Source organism: Ambystoma mexicanum, chromosome 6p, assembly GCF_040938575.1.
Source record: "Ambystoma mexicanum isolate Mex_15411 chromosome 6p, UKY_AmexF1_1, whole genome shotgun sequence".
Classification (NCBI taxonomy): Eukaryota; Metazoa; Chordata; class Amphibia; order Caudata; family Ambystomatidae; genus Ambystoma; species Ambystoma mexicanum.
Genome location: NC_090935.1, coordinates 1,479,300,939 through 1,479,315,785, shown reverse-complemented (window position 1 = coordinate 1,479,315,785; position 14,847 = coordinate 1,479,300,939). Strand labels below are relative to the sequence as shown.

Here is a 14,847-nt window from a genome sequence, read left to right as displayed (position 1 = left end):
GGGTTCCCTCCGGACCCGGGTTGAGGAGTTTGCCCAGCTTGACCTTGCAAAAGCTGTCTGACCAGGTCATCAGTTCTTTCCTTTGATATTATTAATTCCCTCCTGAGGGCATTAGTCTCTTGACGAGAGGCATGTACTTTGGCCCGTAATTCCCCCAGTAATTGGGCCAACTGATCAGTCTCAGAACTTTCCATAGCGCCTGGGTGGGAATTTGTAGGAAGGCTTCGCATTCTGTAACGCTCACCTGACTCCCACGGAGGCGCTGGCCTGGTTCACGCTGCTGTGACCTCTTCTAAGGTGATGCGCAGGGTTCGGAAGACGGACTGGACCGGCCCCCCAAATCTGGCTTGTCTGGCTCGCAGAAGTATCCTTCTGTAGGCGAAAATAGGGGATTAACTGTCTGCGGGGTAATGCAATCGGCCTCCCACTTTCTCCTCTCACCCTCCTCGAAACCCTTCTGTGATTCCCCGTAGCGTCTCACGTTAGGGTCTGGAAGGACGAGCTCTCCATCCTGCTTCTGATGCAGGGGCGCGTTGGTATCCAGTTACTTCACTGGATTTTCGAATTGGTGAGAACCAAACTTGCTTGGCTTCCAGGTAAGTTTTTTGATAAGAGGTTCCCCTTGTGTCCATGCATTAATGTACTAATGCTAGTGTCTTTTTCCCCATAGGGGTCGAGGTACGGAATGCCGGGCAACAGGCACCGACCCGAGATGAGAGGTGAAATCCTTGTAGAAATCAGGTAAGTCTTTAATGAACGTTTTTTGGTAATGTCTTTTCATTCGCTCATTAACGCTGATTACTTTTTTTTCCCCTTAGGGGCCGGGGTCCGGAAATGCCAGGATGCGGCGCGGACCCGAAATGAAGAGGGAATGAATCAACAGGTAAGTCTTAGCATGGAGATTTAGCTTTCCTTATTCCCTTCTCTCTCTCACCTTTTGTTCTTGCCTTTTTCTCCCTAGGCGCTGGGGCGTGACTGCGAATCCGGATGATCGCTGCAGAACATGGAGGCGCCCTGTAAAGGTGAGTGGAATGCGGCGCTGCAGCGATCGACGCGATGAGCTTTTAAATAAAAGTCTTCCTTTTCAGGATTGTCGGCGAGATGTCTCCGGGATGCGGATTTAGCAGGTAAGGACTTTTCCTTCTTCTGTTCTCTTCTTCTCTTCCTTTGCAGGTGATCCAGGATGCTGGCAGGCGTGGCAGAAGTCAGGATGCAGGAGCAGTCACGGTGAGCGTCCAGCTGCCAGATGCAGAACAACGCGAAGCACGTGTGGCTGTTCGGGTGGGGTTTAAATAGCCTTGGAAGAAGTTCCAGGTATGTATCCTTCCTCCAATCAGGTATGTATCCTTCCCCGACCACGCCCGGATGGTAAATTAGTCCCACAGGTAAAGTAGTTCCTTTCAGGCCTCAAGGAGGCCGGGATCCTGCAGCATGGTCTGCATCAGGTAAGTGCACCCAAGCACTCCCATAATGAGCCTGGCGCCTATGGCGCCAGGACTGATGTCTTTTATGAGCCTGGCGTCATAGGTGCCAGGATACTGTCCAAAGGGCCCCTATATGGGGTTGCTGGGTCTTTCCTTGGGGACTGGATGTCCGCTTTTGGGGACGCAGGGCTTAAACTGGCTCCCCGGGAGCGGGCATCATGACAGAGATATCGCTCTCTGCTATGACAAAGAAGTAAGGCATATTTCTGTACAGCCTCCAGCATTCCGCCCAAAGGATATATGGATTCCCTATGGGAAATATTGATCACTAGATCCTATGAAGATTAACCAATGTAGGGTGGGTAACAGAACGTTGTAGGATTTTTTAATAATTTGTATTATTTTCTTATTTCAGTGTTTGGCTTATTTATAAACCTTCCACCTACACATGCAAAATTAAGAACAAAATCACTTAATTTAATTTTTCTCTAGCAATATGATCATATATATATATAAAACTATAAAAGATTAATAAACACAATACACTCAATCCATATACCTTGTGATCTTAGATATACAACTTTAAAACATAATTAAATTCAATACGTACAGGTTCAAATATTAAAGCCTCAATTAAAATTAGTTAGGACGATTCTCCGTAAAATAGTCACATCTAACCTGATCTATTGCAATTCCATGCCTCTTTTATCATTTGGAGACCTATTTTTCCCTATATATTTGAAGTTAGGAGCAAATCGCAAACACTTCTTCTAAGAATGTTATCAAAGCTATAACCAAGGAGACCCTTTCACCACACAGAAACATACCAGACCCCTCTTCAGGGGATAAGCTGTTAGATTCATCAAACAATTTCCCTAAACATCACATCCTCACCTCCATCAAGCCTGTACAAAATAGCAGAAGGTGCTGAAACGTTTTATTGTTACTCTCAATTGTGCAAAATCTACATGCTAATTTCTTAATATCGCACTGCTTCCTGGAAGCTAGGATTTCCTTTGTAGGGTATAAATTCATTTGGAAGTACAGAAATTGTGTCCGCTAGTAACTTCCCAAAAATTAATTAAATACTTTGGGAGGACGTTATATCTTCGACAATCTAAATTGCAAAGATAATATAAACGTATACTCTTTTCTTGCTTGCTGCCTCTCAATCCATTCTTAACTGATCCTGGATTAGCTAATAATAACTATTCTGTTGTGTCCAGTTTCAGGAGAATACTACAACAGGCAGATTTCCGTTCATTCAGTATTCACTCATTATGATTTATTAAGGATCTTTTAACTATCTGAAATGTAGATGGGGCATCCTTGGCTATACAGTTACAATTCAGAGACAGGGATTTCCACACTGCCATTGCATATAAAGAAATGAGCCCCAGTTCCTGTCGAATGACCTATACTGGGACTCCCTTAGGCAAAGAGAGCAGTATAGAGCCTCCAATACCTCACAACAAAAAAGCTTGCGCACCATATGCCAATATAGACACCGCTTACAACTATTTTACCTTTGCTCCTAATACCTTTTCTTTTGGGGCCTCACTTAAACTAATATTCAAACACATTCCAAAGTAAGTGAAGGTCTCAACCTTCTCTAAAATGGTTTGGTTCAGACGCCACTTAAAGGTTGTTTTTTGTCTGTCCAGGGGTGATAGAAGGGTCAACACTCTCGACTTAGCTTCATTTACTCTAAGTCTGTTTAGTTCAAAATACAACTGCAAAGCGTTGAGTTGGTGCTGCAAGCCGATCTATCTCTGGTCCACAAGGACCAGATCATCCACGTACAGCAACCAACCCAACGCCCTTCCGTCTAATCTAGGCAGAAAATATCAAGCACTTCCCAAAGTACCGCCCAAATCAGCGATCATAGATGAACCGATCTAATAAGGTTGGCACCAAAGGACACCGTTTCTTCAGGCTGTTGCCTGTATTTATCAATCTAGATAGGAAGCAAGCTGAATTCAATCTGACCATCAGCGAGGTTGAGGATTATAGCACCTTGATTGCATGTAGAGCATTCCCAATCTGCTAGTTTATCCCATAGATGGTCTCTATCTATACTATTCAATGTTTAGGCTAGATCAATAGATGCCAAATACAGCCTCAAGTTATATTTGAGCGTTCAACTTTTCAATACATTTAATAGAAACACCTTCTGACTCGTTCCCATTCCTTTTATAAAGCCCAACTGGTAGACAACATAGCATCCAGATGATTCTGCCCATTTTGGTAGACCCTCCAAAATTTGCATTGCGAATATCTTGCCCGCCGAGTCCAAAAGGGCAATAGGGTGATAGTTTTCAGGATCAGCTCGATTGCCCTTTTTAAAAATTGGAACAATAATGACAGATCTCCAACTGTGAGGCATTTCCCTTAGCTGTGTCACTTGCCTGAACAAAACCATTAGAAAATCGGCCCAAAGCCCTGGTTCTTCTTTCAGCATAGCATTCATGAGCCCATCTGGCTTGGTGGCTTGGAGTTGATGGCTTTCTTTATAGAAGCCACAACTTCTTCCTTTCTAATAGAGATTGGCCACTTGTTAGATGTTACTTCCTCTGCTACTTCTATATCTCTATCATCAATACCAAAACAGCTTGCAACGTGTTCTACCCAGTTCTCGTCTGACACCGCATTTACTTGTAGGGCCCGGCTGTGGGATTTCTATAGCATTTATAAGTTACCAAGTTTTGCATGTATAGTTTTTACAGATCTTCTCCAACATGCTCTCAACATCATGTTGAAGCATCACAGCCTCATAGGACCATACGTAATTCTTCTATTGCTGTTTTCGTTTCCTTAGGTAATTTACCATCTCGATTCCTGATTGGGCTTTAATTTGTTTGACCTCTTCTTTGAACCATTTTTTTACCTCCACTAGCTCTCGATCAAAGGAATGTATAGGTCGGAAAATCTGCTTGCCTCCCTTATTAAGGACTTCGATAAAGTCCTTCGGGGAATATTCAATTATTTTCTGTAATTCTGTCACTTGAAAATATTTATACAGTCATAATACCTCTAATGTGTGTAGGGTTCATCATCTGTCGGTGTCTGCCTTGTGAAATTTCTATCTGCTTTCCTTAATATACCTCAATGGAAATGTTCATTGTTCCCCAAGTCAATTAGAAAATGTTACGGTCACTAATAGAGGATGTAATAATATCAGATTTCGAATACCAAAGGAAATATATTACCAGACACGAACATGATGGCTGTCATGATTAGTCCTCCCCAAAATTTCAACTCTTAGAGAGCTATCATTTTTGGGTTTACATCTCATCGAAGCCCTTGCACATTTTGCCACGGATAGGCTTTCTTAAGTTGCATCTATTAAATCAAAGCCTAGGGATAGCAAACATAGAGCTGTCTCTAATAGAGGTTGTTTAATCAGGGTTTATCTTAGCTCTGGTTGCAAAATTAGGTATGGGGGCCCAAGAAATACCTAGGTAATTTACAGTAGTCTTACAATCAATATGGGCTATCCCCTGAATGTTCTCCTGTCCAAAGCACAGTGCTGTTGCAAGTGTTAATTGTGGGGCTGACATGCTGACCACCTTCACTGTATGATGTGGGAGTTTCCCTATTTCTGCTGCCGCTCACAGGTTTCATTCCAGGTGGCTACTGCCTCAAGGGATTTGTGTCCTATCTTTGGTTTGACAGGACAATCGCGCAGAAAATAAACTTACTTCCCAGTGCAGCGATCGCACAAACTGTAACTCCAAACCCCCTATGTGAGGAGGAGGTTCTTCCTCTTGGCCCGGGGTTCGATTTCATTCAGTTTTACCCCAGTGTGCTTAATGTGAGCTGACGGGGCACTGAATTGAAATTCATCGCCGCAGCCTTTTTCGGCTGCAGCGTGGAAAGAGAAGGTACATTTCTCCCTCGATATCTGGCATTATTATGCCATTTTAATAGAGGGAGGTGTCATTGCAGAGGGGAGACTCTCCCCTTTCCAACCACACTTATCTTGAAGCATGGATGGGTGCATATAAGTCGAACCGCGCCCAGCAACAACACTAGAGCACAAGGGATGCTTTATTTGAAGGGAGGGGTGGGGGCCGCTTAGTTTATAAGCAGTCCTCTGCCCTGCCCCAAAGGGATGGGGCAATGCATATTGCCCTTCCTGGGGGCAGATGGGCAGTGTTTTTTAATGCATTTTATTACTTTGGCAATTGTATGGATTTGACTGGGGGGGCACTAGACCCCCAGGGATGTGTTTTCTGAAGAAGGGGGAGTGGCCCTCTCGCCTCCTGCCCCAAATGGATGTGGCATGTAATTCTGCCCTCCCTGGGGGTCGATTGACAGTTTGATCTGCCAATCTGCCCATAGGAAGGGGTATGTTTTGTTTTGCTATTACTTTGCACCATAAAGTGTGTGGATTGGGAGGTGGGATGCCGCTAGAGCACCAGGGATGGGTTCTTTGGAGGGGGTAGGCCTCTTCCCCCTCAGGTCCCAAATGTGTTTTTGTTTGTTAGTGGGTTATTGGCCAGTACTTTCCCTGGGGGTGGGGGGTTGTAGTGTTCTTTTTGTTCTGTTATGGAAGGAGTATGTGGGCTGACAAAAAAGGATACTGACTGCTTTATATAACAACATGCATTGCTGGGCATGTATCACTCGATCCGTGCCCAGCAATGCCACTATATCACCAGGGATGCCTTTTTGGAGCGGGAAGAGGGGTGCGCTTAGTGTAATAAGTGGTCCTCTCCCCCTATGGACCCCAAAGGGATGTGGCAACAGATGTTTCCCTGCCTGGGGCGGATTGGTAGTATAATCTGCTCCTAGGAAGATGGACATTTTTTGTGTGTGTGTGTACTTTGCAGTGTTTTAACTGTTCGTGGGGGTGTTTTTTAAAAACTATTATTTTTGTATGTAGGACTGTGTGGAAGGATGCTGGCTGGTTTGCATAAAAAGAAAGTGCATTGCTATGCGCAGATCGCTCAATCTGTGCATAGCAATGCCACTGGGGGGGCTAGTTTAACAAGCGGCCTTCTCCCCCTATGTTTTTGCTGTGCTGACAACAGATGATCATTTTTTTTGTTTGTTTCATTTACAGTTGTTGCAGTGTGGTTGCAGCTGAAGCTTTGGTTGGTTATGTAAGTATTACAAAAGGTGCTCCTTTCCTTATTATACCTTATAAAGGGGGTGCAGATTGTCAGTGGGGTGGGTGGGACTGGGCTGGAGTGTCAATGGTGTGGATGGGAATGAGTGGTGCAGAGGTAATTGTAGAAAGATGAGCGTGCCCTGAATAGAGGATGCTGGCTGCTTAGCATAAAAACAAACTACATTTTGGAAATATAATGATGCCCACCAATTTGTCAAACATGCCTGTGCTAGTAATGTAGACGTTCTATTTTATTTTTCTGAGCATGTAAAGCACACTTGATATGGAGCTCTTTCCTCTTATCAGAATATTCACCATTTCGGTCGTCCGTCCCCTAGCTCAGCGGTGGTCCCAGGGAGCCCTGCAGGGTCCCAATCTCTCCTGGATGGAAAAGCTGTAACGCAGCCCTGCCAGAGCTCTAGGACGGCATTGGGCACCTGTTTCCCATGTGAGTCAACCGCCCCCAAGTCCAGCGGTGGACACAGGGAACTCCGGCAGGGTCCCATCCGTCCCTTGAGGTAAAAGCTGTAACACAGCCCAGCCAGAGCTCCAGGACGGTCAGGGAAGATGTCCCCGGCCTTGTGCACCTGTTTCCCATGTGGGTCGACCGCCCCCAAATCCAGCGGCGGGCTCAGGGAACCCTAGCAGGGTCCGGATCCTTTCCCTGAGGGAAAGCTGTTACGCAGCCCAGTCAGAACTACAGGACAGTCGGGGGGGATGGCCCAAGCCTTGGGCGCTTGTCTTCCATGGCAGGTGACCATCCCCAAGTCCAGCGGTGGTCCCAGGGAGTCCCTGCAGGGAACCCATCCCTCCCTTGATGGAAAAGTTGTAATGCATCCCTGCCAGAGCTCCAGGTCAGTCAGGGGTGATGTGACCTGTCTTGGCCACCTGTCTCCCATGTGTGTCGAACGTACCCAATCCCAACGACGGTCCCAGGTAGCCCTGGCAGGGTTACTATCCTTCCCTGGATGGAAAAACTTTAAGGGAGCCCATCCAGAGGTCTAGGGTTGTTGCGTGTGATGTACCGGCCTTCTAGGTCTTTCTCCCATGTGGGGCGACCATCCCCACATACATCGGTGATCCCAGGGAGCCCCTACAGGGTCCACATGCCTCCCGCAGGGAAAAGCGGTAACATGGAATGACCATACCTCCAGGACGGCCGGGGGTGCTCTCCCCAGCCTTGGGTGCCTGTCTCCCATGTGGGTCGACCATCCTCAAGCCCAGGCAGGGTCCCCATCCCTCCCCAGAGGGAAAAACTGTTACGCAGTTGAGCAAGAGCTCCAGGACAATCGGGGGTGCTGCCCCCGGCCTTGGGTGTCTGTCTCTCATGTGGGTCGGCTGTCCCAAAGTCCAGTGGCGGTGCCATGGAGCCCCGGTAGGGTTCCAATCCATTTCCAGAGGGAAACGCTGAAACACAGCCCAGCCAGAGCTCCCAGACAGTCAGGGTGATGTCCCCAGCCTTGGACGCCTGTATCCCATGTAGGTTAAATGTCCCCAAGACCAGCGGTGGTCCCAAGGAGCTGCAGCAGACTTCTCATCCTTCCCTGGAGGGAAAAGCTTAAATGCAGCCCAGCCAGAGTGCCAGGACGTTTGGGAGTGATGTCCCCGGCCTTGAGCGTCTGCCACACACTTGGGTCGACCACCCCCAAGCTCTGTACCTACCTGGAGGGAAAAGCTGTAACACGGCCTGGCCAGAGCTCCAGGACTGCCAGAGGTGCAGCCCCTGGCCTTGGGCGCCTATCTCCCATGTGGGTCAATTGTCCCAAAGTCCAACAGCGGGCCCTGGGGAGCCCTGGCAGGGTTCCCATCACTGCCTGGCGGGAAATGCTGAAACGGAGCATAGCCAGAGCTCCAGGACGATCGGTGTGATGACTCTGGCCATTGGTGCCTGTTTCGCATGTGGGCCAACCATCCCCAAGTCTAGCGGTGGTCCCAGGGAGCCCCAGCAGGGTCTCCATCCCTCTCCAGAGGGACAAGTTGTAATGCAGCCCAGCCAGAGCTCTAGGACATCTGGGGGTGAGTTCCCCGGCCTTGGGAGCCTGTCTCCCATGTGGGTCGACCGTCCCCAAGTCCAGCGGTGGTCCTAAGGAGCCGCGGCAGGGTCCCAATACCTCCCTGGAGGGAAAAGCTGTAACACAACCCAGCCAGAGCTCCACGATGTTTGGGGTGATGTCCCTGTCAGGGGCACCTGTCTCCCATGTGGATCGACCGTCCCCAAGCCCAAAGACAGTCGCAGGGAGCCCCATCAGGGTCCCAGATACTCCCCAGAGGGAAAAGATGTGACACAGGCCAGCCAGAGCTCCTGGACGGGTGGACGTGCTGCCCGCCGACCTTAGGCACCTCTCTCCCATGTGGGTCCACCATCCCCAAGCCCAAAAGCAGTCTGAGGGAGCCCTGGCAGGGTCTCTATCCCTTCCTGGAGTGCATAGCTGTAAAGCAGCCCAGACAGAGCTCCAGGACGCCTGTGGGTCATGTCACGGCTTTGGGTGCCTACCTCCCATGTGGATCAACCATCCCCAAGTCCAGTGGCATTCCCAAGGATTCCCGGCAGGGTCCCCATCCCTCCATTGAGGAAAAAGCTGTAACACAGCCCAGGCAGATCTCTGTGATGGTTCATGCCCCAGCCTTGGACACCTCTCTCCCATGTGATGTGTCCAGAGGGCCAAAAACACTATACATTTCATCACCCCAGGGCATTTGGCGTACCACTGGTTTAGACATTTCGCTTTGCGCCCAGGTCAGTGCACCCACACATGTGCGGTCCCATTTTCATCGGAACAACTGTGGGAAGGTAGGATATGTTGTTGTTGGCCGCGTGTTTCGGTGGTTTCTTGGTCGCAATTGTCTTAAAATTATGGAGTTTTCCCCTACATTTTGGACTTTGCTGGGCATTCTGTGTAATAATGTGCAGCGCGCAACATGCAAATGAGACCTCTTTGTATTCCCATGGGTGTCCTCGTTTCATAAATGCATGGGGTCACCTGTGTTCCTTGTTGGCTACGACACCCCAGGCCCAAATCTGTGGGTTTTCCAGAAGGCCAAAAACACTGTACATGTCGTCTCCCCAGGGCGTTCAGTGTACCAGTGGTTTAGACTTCTCCATTTGCGCCCTGGTCAGCGCACCCTCACATGTGAGGAACCGTTTTCATTGGGACACCTGTAGGAATGTGGGAAGGTAGGACATGTGTTGTTGCCGATGCGTTTCAGTGGTTTACTGTTCACAAATATCTCAACATTGTGTTTTTTTCCCTACATATTGGACTTTGCTGGGCTTTCTGGGTAGTAAATTGTAGCGCGACACACGCAAGTGAGATCTCTTTGAATTCCCACGATTATCTTCAATTCAGAAAGGCATGGGGTATCCTATTTTCCTTGGTAGCTGTGACACACCAGACCCAAATGTGTTGCTTGTCCACAAGGCCAAATCCAGACTTCCACAGGGCGTTTGGTGTACTAGTGGTTAGCCTTTTCCCTTTGCCCCCAGGTCAGTGCACCCAAACATTTGAGGTACCATTTTCAACAGGAGAACTGTGGGAACGTGGGAAGGTAGGACATGTGTTGTTGCCTGAGTGTTCCGGTGGTTTCCTGATTGCAAATGTCACACACTTGTGTTTTTTCCCCCTCTGCAATGGTTTTATAATATTTACAGGTGTTTTCAGAAATAGGGCAATCTTAGCCCTAGTGCTAATATTGTGAGATTTCTCACTTGTACCAGTGCAAAGTTTCTGTAATCTGGCAGCAGGTCTTCTGTATTTTTAAAAAAATACTTTTCTAATAGAAATCTAAATAAGTCTTACATAATTAGAAGAAATGCACTTTGATGGAAAACCTTTGTACAACTATGTGCATGATGCCTATTTTTTATTGTGACATTTTTTGCTTTACATGCTGTGATATGTCTGTGATTACAATTTCACATTTAATTATTTGGAATACCGGATGCATTCTAAGCAATCTGGGTTTCCAGCTTAGAGTCACGCGGCTAACCAGTGTACGGCCAGTGAAATAAGAATCACACTGTCTAACTGCCACGCGCTTGATTTGATTTTTCATAACCCACATTGCCATTAGCCCCCGCATTTTCTTACTGAGTTTTTTTTAAAGCTTCCCAAAAAGAAGATCGAAACACACCTCTGTTAAGTTTTCTTTCTCTTTTTCTTTATAAAGTTAAGTTTAAGTGACCTTTTCAACTGATGTTTTGTCTTGTTGCTTACTTATATGTTATGTAACATATCATGTTATACTGATAGAAATGATTACAAGCAAAATAAAAGAAAGGTATGTCACAAATCTGCCTTGCAGCAACATTTTACTAATTAGTGTAAGTGAAAAAAGGAGCATTTTCGTGAAGTAAGCATTCAGAAAATCTGCTAATTTATGGGGGCAGAATTGACATGTTTAGGGCCTCATTACACGGTAGGCGGTAAGGGTTTACCGGGATTTTACCGGTACCGGTAAACCCTTACCGCCTTACTATGAGGTCCCTTTGCGGGTTGGGGAATTTAACGCCTGCTTTTTGTAGGCGGTAAAAACCAACCCACAAAGGGACCAGGGAGCTAATTAAGGTACGGCAATTTGCAGTACCGTAATTAGCACCTTCCCCATTCCCATAAAGCCCTATGGGGCAAAAATGGGAATGGGGAAGGGCAATGGGGGAAGGGGAATTACCGCCCCGCCAACCTTGGAATAGGGCGGTAATTCCCCTTTCCACCAAGGCGGTGCCGGTATTTTACCGGCATGGACCAAGGTGCGAATAGCACCTTGGTCCACCGCCATCCGTGTAATGAGGCCCTTAGTGTTATATTAAGCGGGGGAATGCTACATCAATTGAAGGAGGACAGACACTTGTGATGGTGGTATGGGGACTGCCAGCTCACCAGAGCCTATTCGAGAGCATACCGCGAAGATCACTTTGGGATATGCTATTGCCCAAGAACATCCCGGAAACATTACTATCCCCGATACAACTATTTTGTACTCCAATTATTCTGCCGTTGTGAGATATAACTTAGCGGGAGATGTAACTATACCTTTCATTGTAGATACAGGCGTCCGTCAAGGATGCGTTTTGGCCCACTAATTGTTTTGTATGTATATTAATTCTGTTATTGAAGAAATTACTAATGTTAGTTTTGATCCTGCGTAATTGGGGAATGACAGAATCTCAGCTGTCCTTTTGTCCAGTACCCCTCTGAGGTTGAGAGCGTTGCGAAGTGCGAGGAGCTGGGGCTGGCACACTTAATGCAAGCAAAACAAAATAAATGATTTTCAGCCCCAAGAATTCCAAAATAAAACCACTTCATTTACCCATAGGCTGCAAACCAGAGCAAGGTGGTATGGTACGATTGATGATAATGATAATGATGTGTTATTTATATAGTGCCTTAATCCAAAGCGCTTTGGTTTTCCAGCAATACTGGTTGGGCCCATAAACTGCTTAAATCCCACGCAAACCTCGAACCAAATATTGGAATGCTGAAAAGATTCTATTTGAATCATGGCGGCGTGCAATCAGACCAGTCCTGGAAGTCTACAAGCTTCAAGCAAGGGCCTCAGCTTTCTTTGGCATTGACATCTGGGGTTACACCTGGACTCGATCTCTAACCACAATTGAAAATACATTCTTAAGAGAGTCCTAAAGTGCCCGAGACATTCCTGTACAAATGGAATGCGACTTGAGCCTAATCAATGAGGAAGCTGCGAATAGAACAGCATTTGACTGGATAAGGATGTTGGGGAATCCAACCGTTAGTTAAATATTGTGAAGCCTTGGCTTATATATGAAGTTGGATGGGGCGGTGCCATATTCCTTGGCTTGCCCACCTTAAGAGGTGCCTTAGAGCACTGAATTTGTCTTGCTTCTGGGCGCTCTGAATTCCATTACCAAGGATACAAAACTCAGGGTCAAAGAGCCCTATGCAGAATATGGAAGGAGAAAGATGGACATTGCATGCACTGGCTTACTCCATGGCATGGAATACCTAAATTAAAAAAATATCTTTGGGTATGACCTCTATCTTGATCCCATCAATCTGACTTATGCACTTCACATTGAATTTAGAATTGGTTGCTTGAAGGTACAGTCTCATCCTAGTCTTTGGAAAATTATGCCAGGACTAAGATGTCCAATATGTGGTGCAGAGAGGGAGGATGTCAGACATTTTAGGTTTTTATGTGATGGGTTACAACAGTTGAGATTTGCTTACCTCAAACCCTTGTTTTTATCTAATAAAATTCGCACTTTGTCTGAAGCCATGCAACTTTGCTAATGCTTGTCAAATCCGGACGTGGTTCATATTGTTTCAAAATACATCCATCTGGCATGGCTTAGAAGGAGCCCTTTAGTATTAGCACAGATGGAATGTTTTCATTATTTTACCGATGTTAGCTTTTTTAGCTTATGAGACATACAGGGTAATTCATGGAAATTCGCACAAAAGTGTCGCACGCGGCTGGCGCACAGCGTGCCCATGCGAATGTCTGCGCCAGCCGCGTGCGATAAAATCAATTTCCGCGCACAGCGTATTCATGGATTCTCGCCTCCAAAAGCAAGCGTGGTGCAGAGTGGCGCAGCGACCCTGCAGCAGCGCCAGTTACGCTCCCAAGAACGCCCTTGTGCAAGGAAAAGCCATCAAGATCAAGACAAAAAGAAATACCCAACTACCTCAGTCACTGTCATTTTATTCCCTCTTTTCATCCCCCACTCTACCTAGTTTCCCCAAAATGTTATAAAGCAGGTCACATAGGGTAGAATACGGCTCTGTGTTTGTCCCCCCCATCAGAGTAACCCAACAGGCTTACGTACCCTGTTCCATATTAAGCATCTCTTCCGATATTCCTCAAGCGCTATACAACCCAAAACCAGATGCTTACTTGTTTCTTTTACTGCAGCCATACCACATACCCTACAGCTTAGATCTGTTGTGAGGTCATGCCAATTTCCCACCCTCTCGCGGGTGAGAAATTGATTAATTCGAAACCGAAGGTATAGAGATCTTCTTTTGGAGCATAGAAAGATAAGTATATACCTCAGGATTTGTTCCCTCCTATATACAAGTCTTGCATACTCCTTATGCAGGCTTGATTTGGTCATATCATCTGATGTTTTACCCCAATCGTAATCAAACAGCTTTTGTTTTACTTTCGCCTGATTTAAGATCAGCTCTTCCACAGTTGATCATATTTCAAAAAGCAGTTATTCATTTCTACCTTCATTCTGGTGATAGAGTCTCCAGAGGTTTGAGTCTGCACTAACCCCATTTTGCATACAGTGAGTGGGCTGGTGGATTTAGTAACTTTGCATAAGACATCAATTTCCTCCACTCAGCCCTTGAGGTGAGTGAAACTAAACGAAACTCATGGCGTATAATTGAGTCTGGAATTTCTTTTGCTAACCTTAAAGTTTCTTTCCAAAGTTTTCCTTGGAACATGTTTAGATTCTGTCCCAAGTCATTAAGGTTCATGTCCAACCCATACAAAATCGTCAGCTCCACCTGCATCTGGTAGAACCGTATGAGTGGTATCAATGAAAACCTACAAAGTTGTGCATATAACCACCTCATCTTTGTAAGAGGGCCATACCTAGAATTAAGATAATTCATCCCTCCTAGTTTAGATGTTGAATTCAAAACCTCATATCCCAGATAAATTAAGGCAGAAACCCTCTCCAGAGGCTCATCACCTACATTGCAAATCATCTTTTTCAGTCTTTTTTTATTTGAGAAGATATGTACTCGAGATTTTGCCCCATTTACCTTAAGATTATTTTCAGCTGCACAGACCAATTACAGGCTCTCTTCAACACCCATGTGGGTGCTGCATCAAACATGTGTTCAATCCGAAAATACCACGGTCATGGGAGAGGGGCCAAACCGGCTTCAGAGACTATACCCACCGGGGAGAACGACCACCATGGAAAACATGTCACAGACTGGGAAAGGGAGCTGGCAGGCCTGCCATGATGGAACCACGGTGGCTCAGTTTGGATAGAGCTTTAAAAAGGGCATGGAAAATAGGAACTTGCTCCTGATTACATGTCAGATGTTCCATCTGAAAATCAGGCAGACCTTACCCTTGAACAAAGGAGCTGGTATCCACTTTTTGCAAAATTCTAAAATGGCCTATAGTGTCAAATGTTAGTTAGCAGTCTGGTTACTTCAGCTGGTCCTGTTCTTGCTGACAATAAGCAGAGATGCAACAACAATGTTAACAGTTGTGCTTAGTGTCAGCAGCATCCATCACACATTGTTGCATATGATTTATAGAGCACACCTCCGAATTTACATGACCTTGTGCATTGAATATCCT

At 46.3% G+C, this 14,847-nt stretch overlaps 1 protein-coding gene across 2 annotated transcripts in view; it reads right to left on the bottom strand.

The window, feature by feature from the left end:
- Positions 1 to 14,847, bottom strand: part of LOC138510562 (cytospin-A-like) — a 1,126,527-nt gene that overhangs the window by 886,082 nt on the left and 225,598 nt on the right. The gene's annotated exons all lie outside the window — the stretch shown is intronic.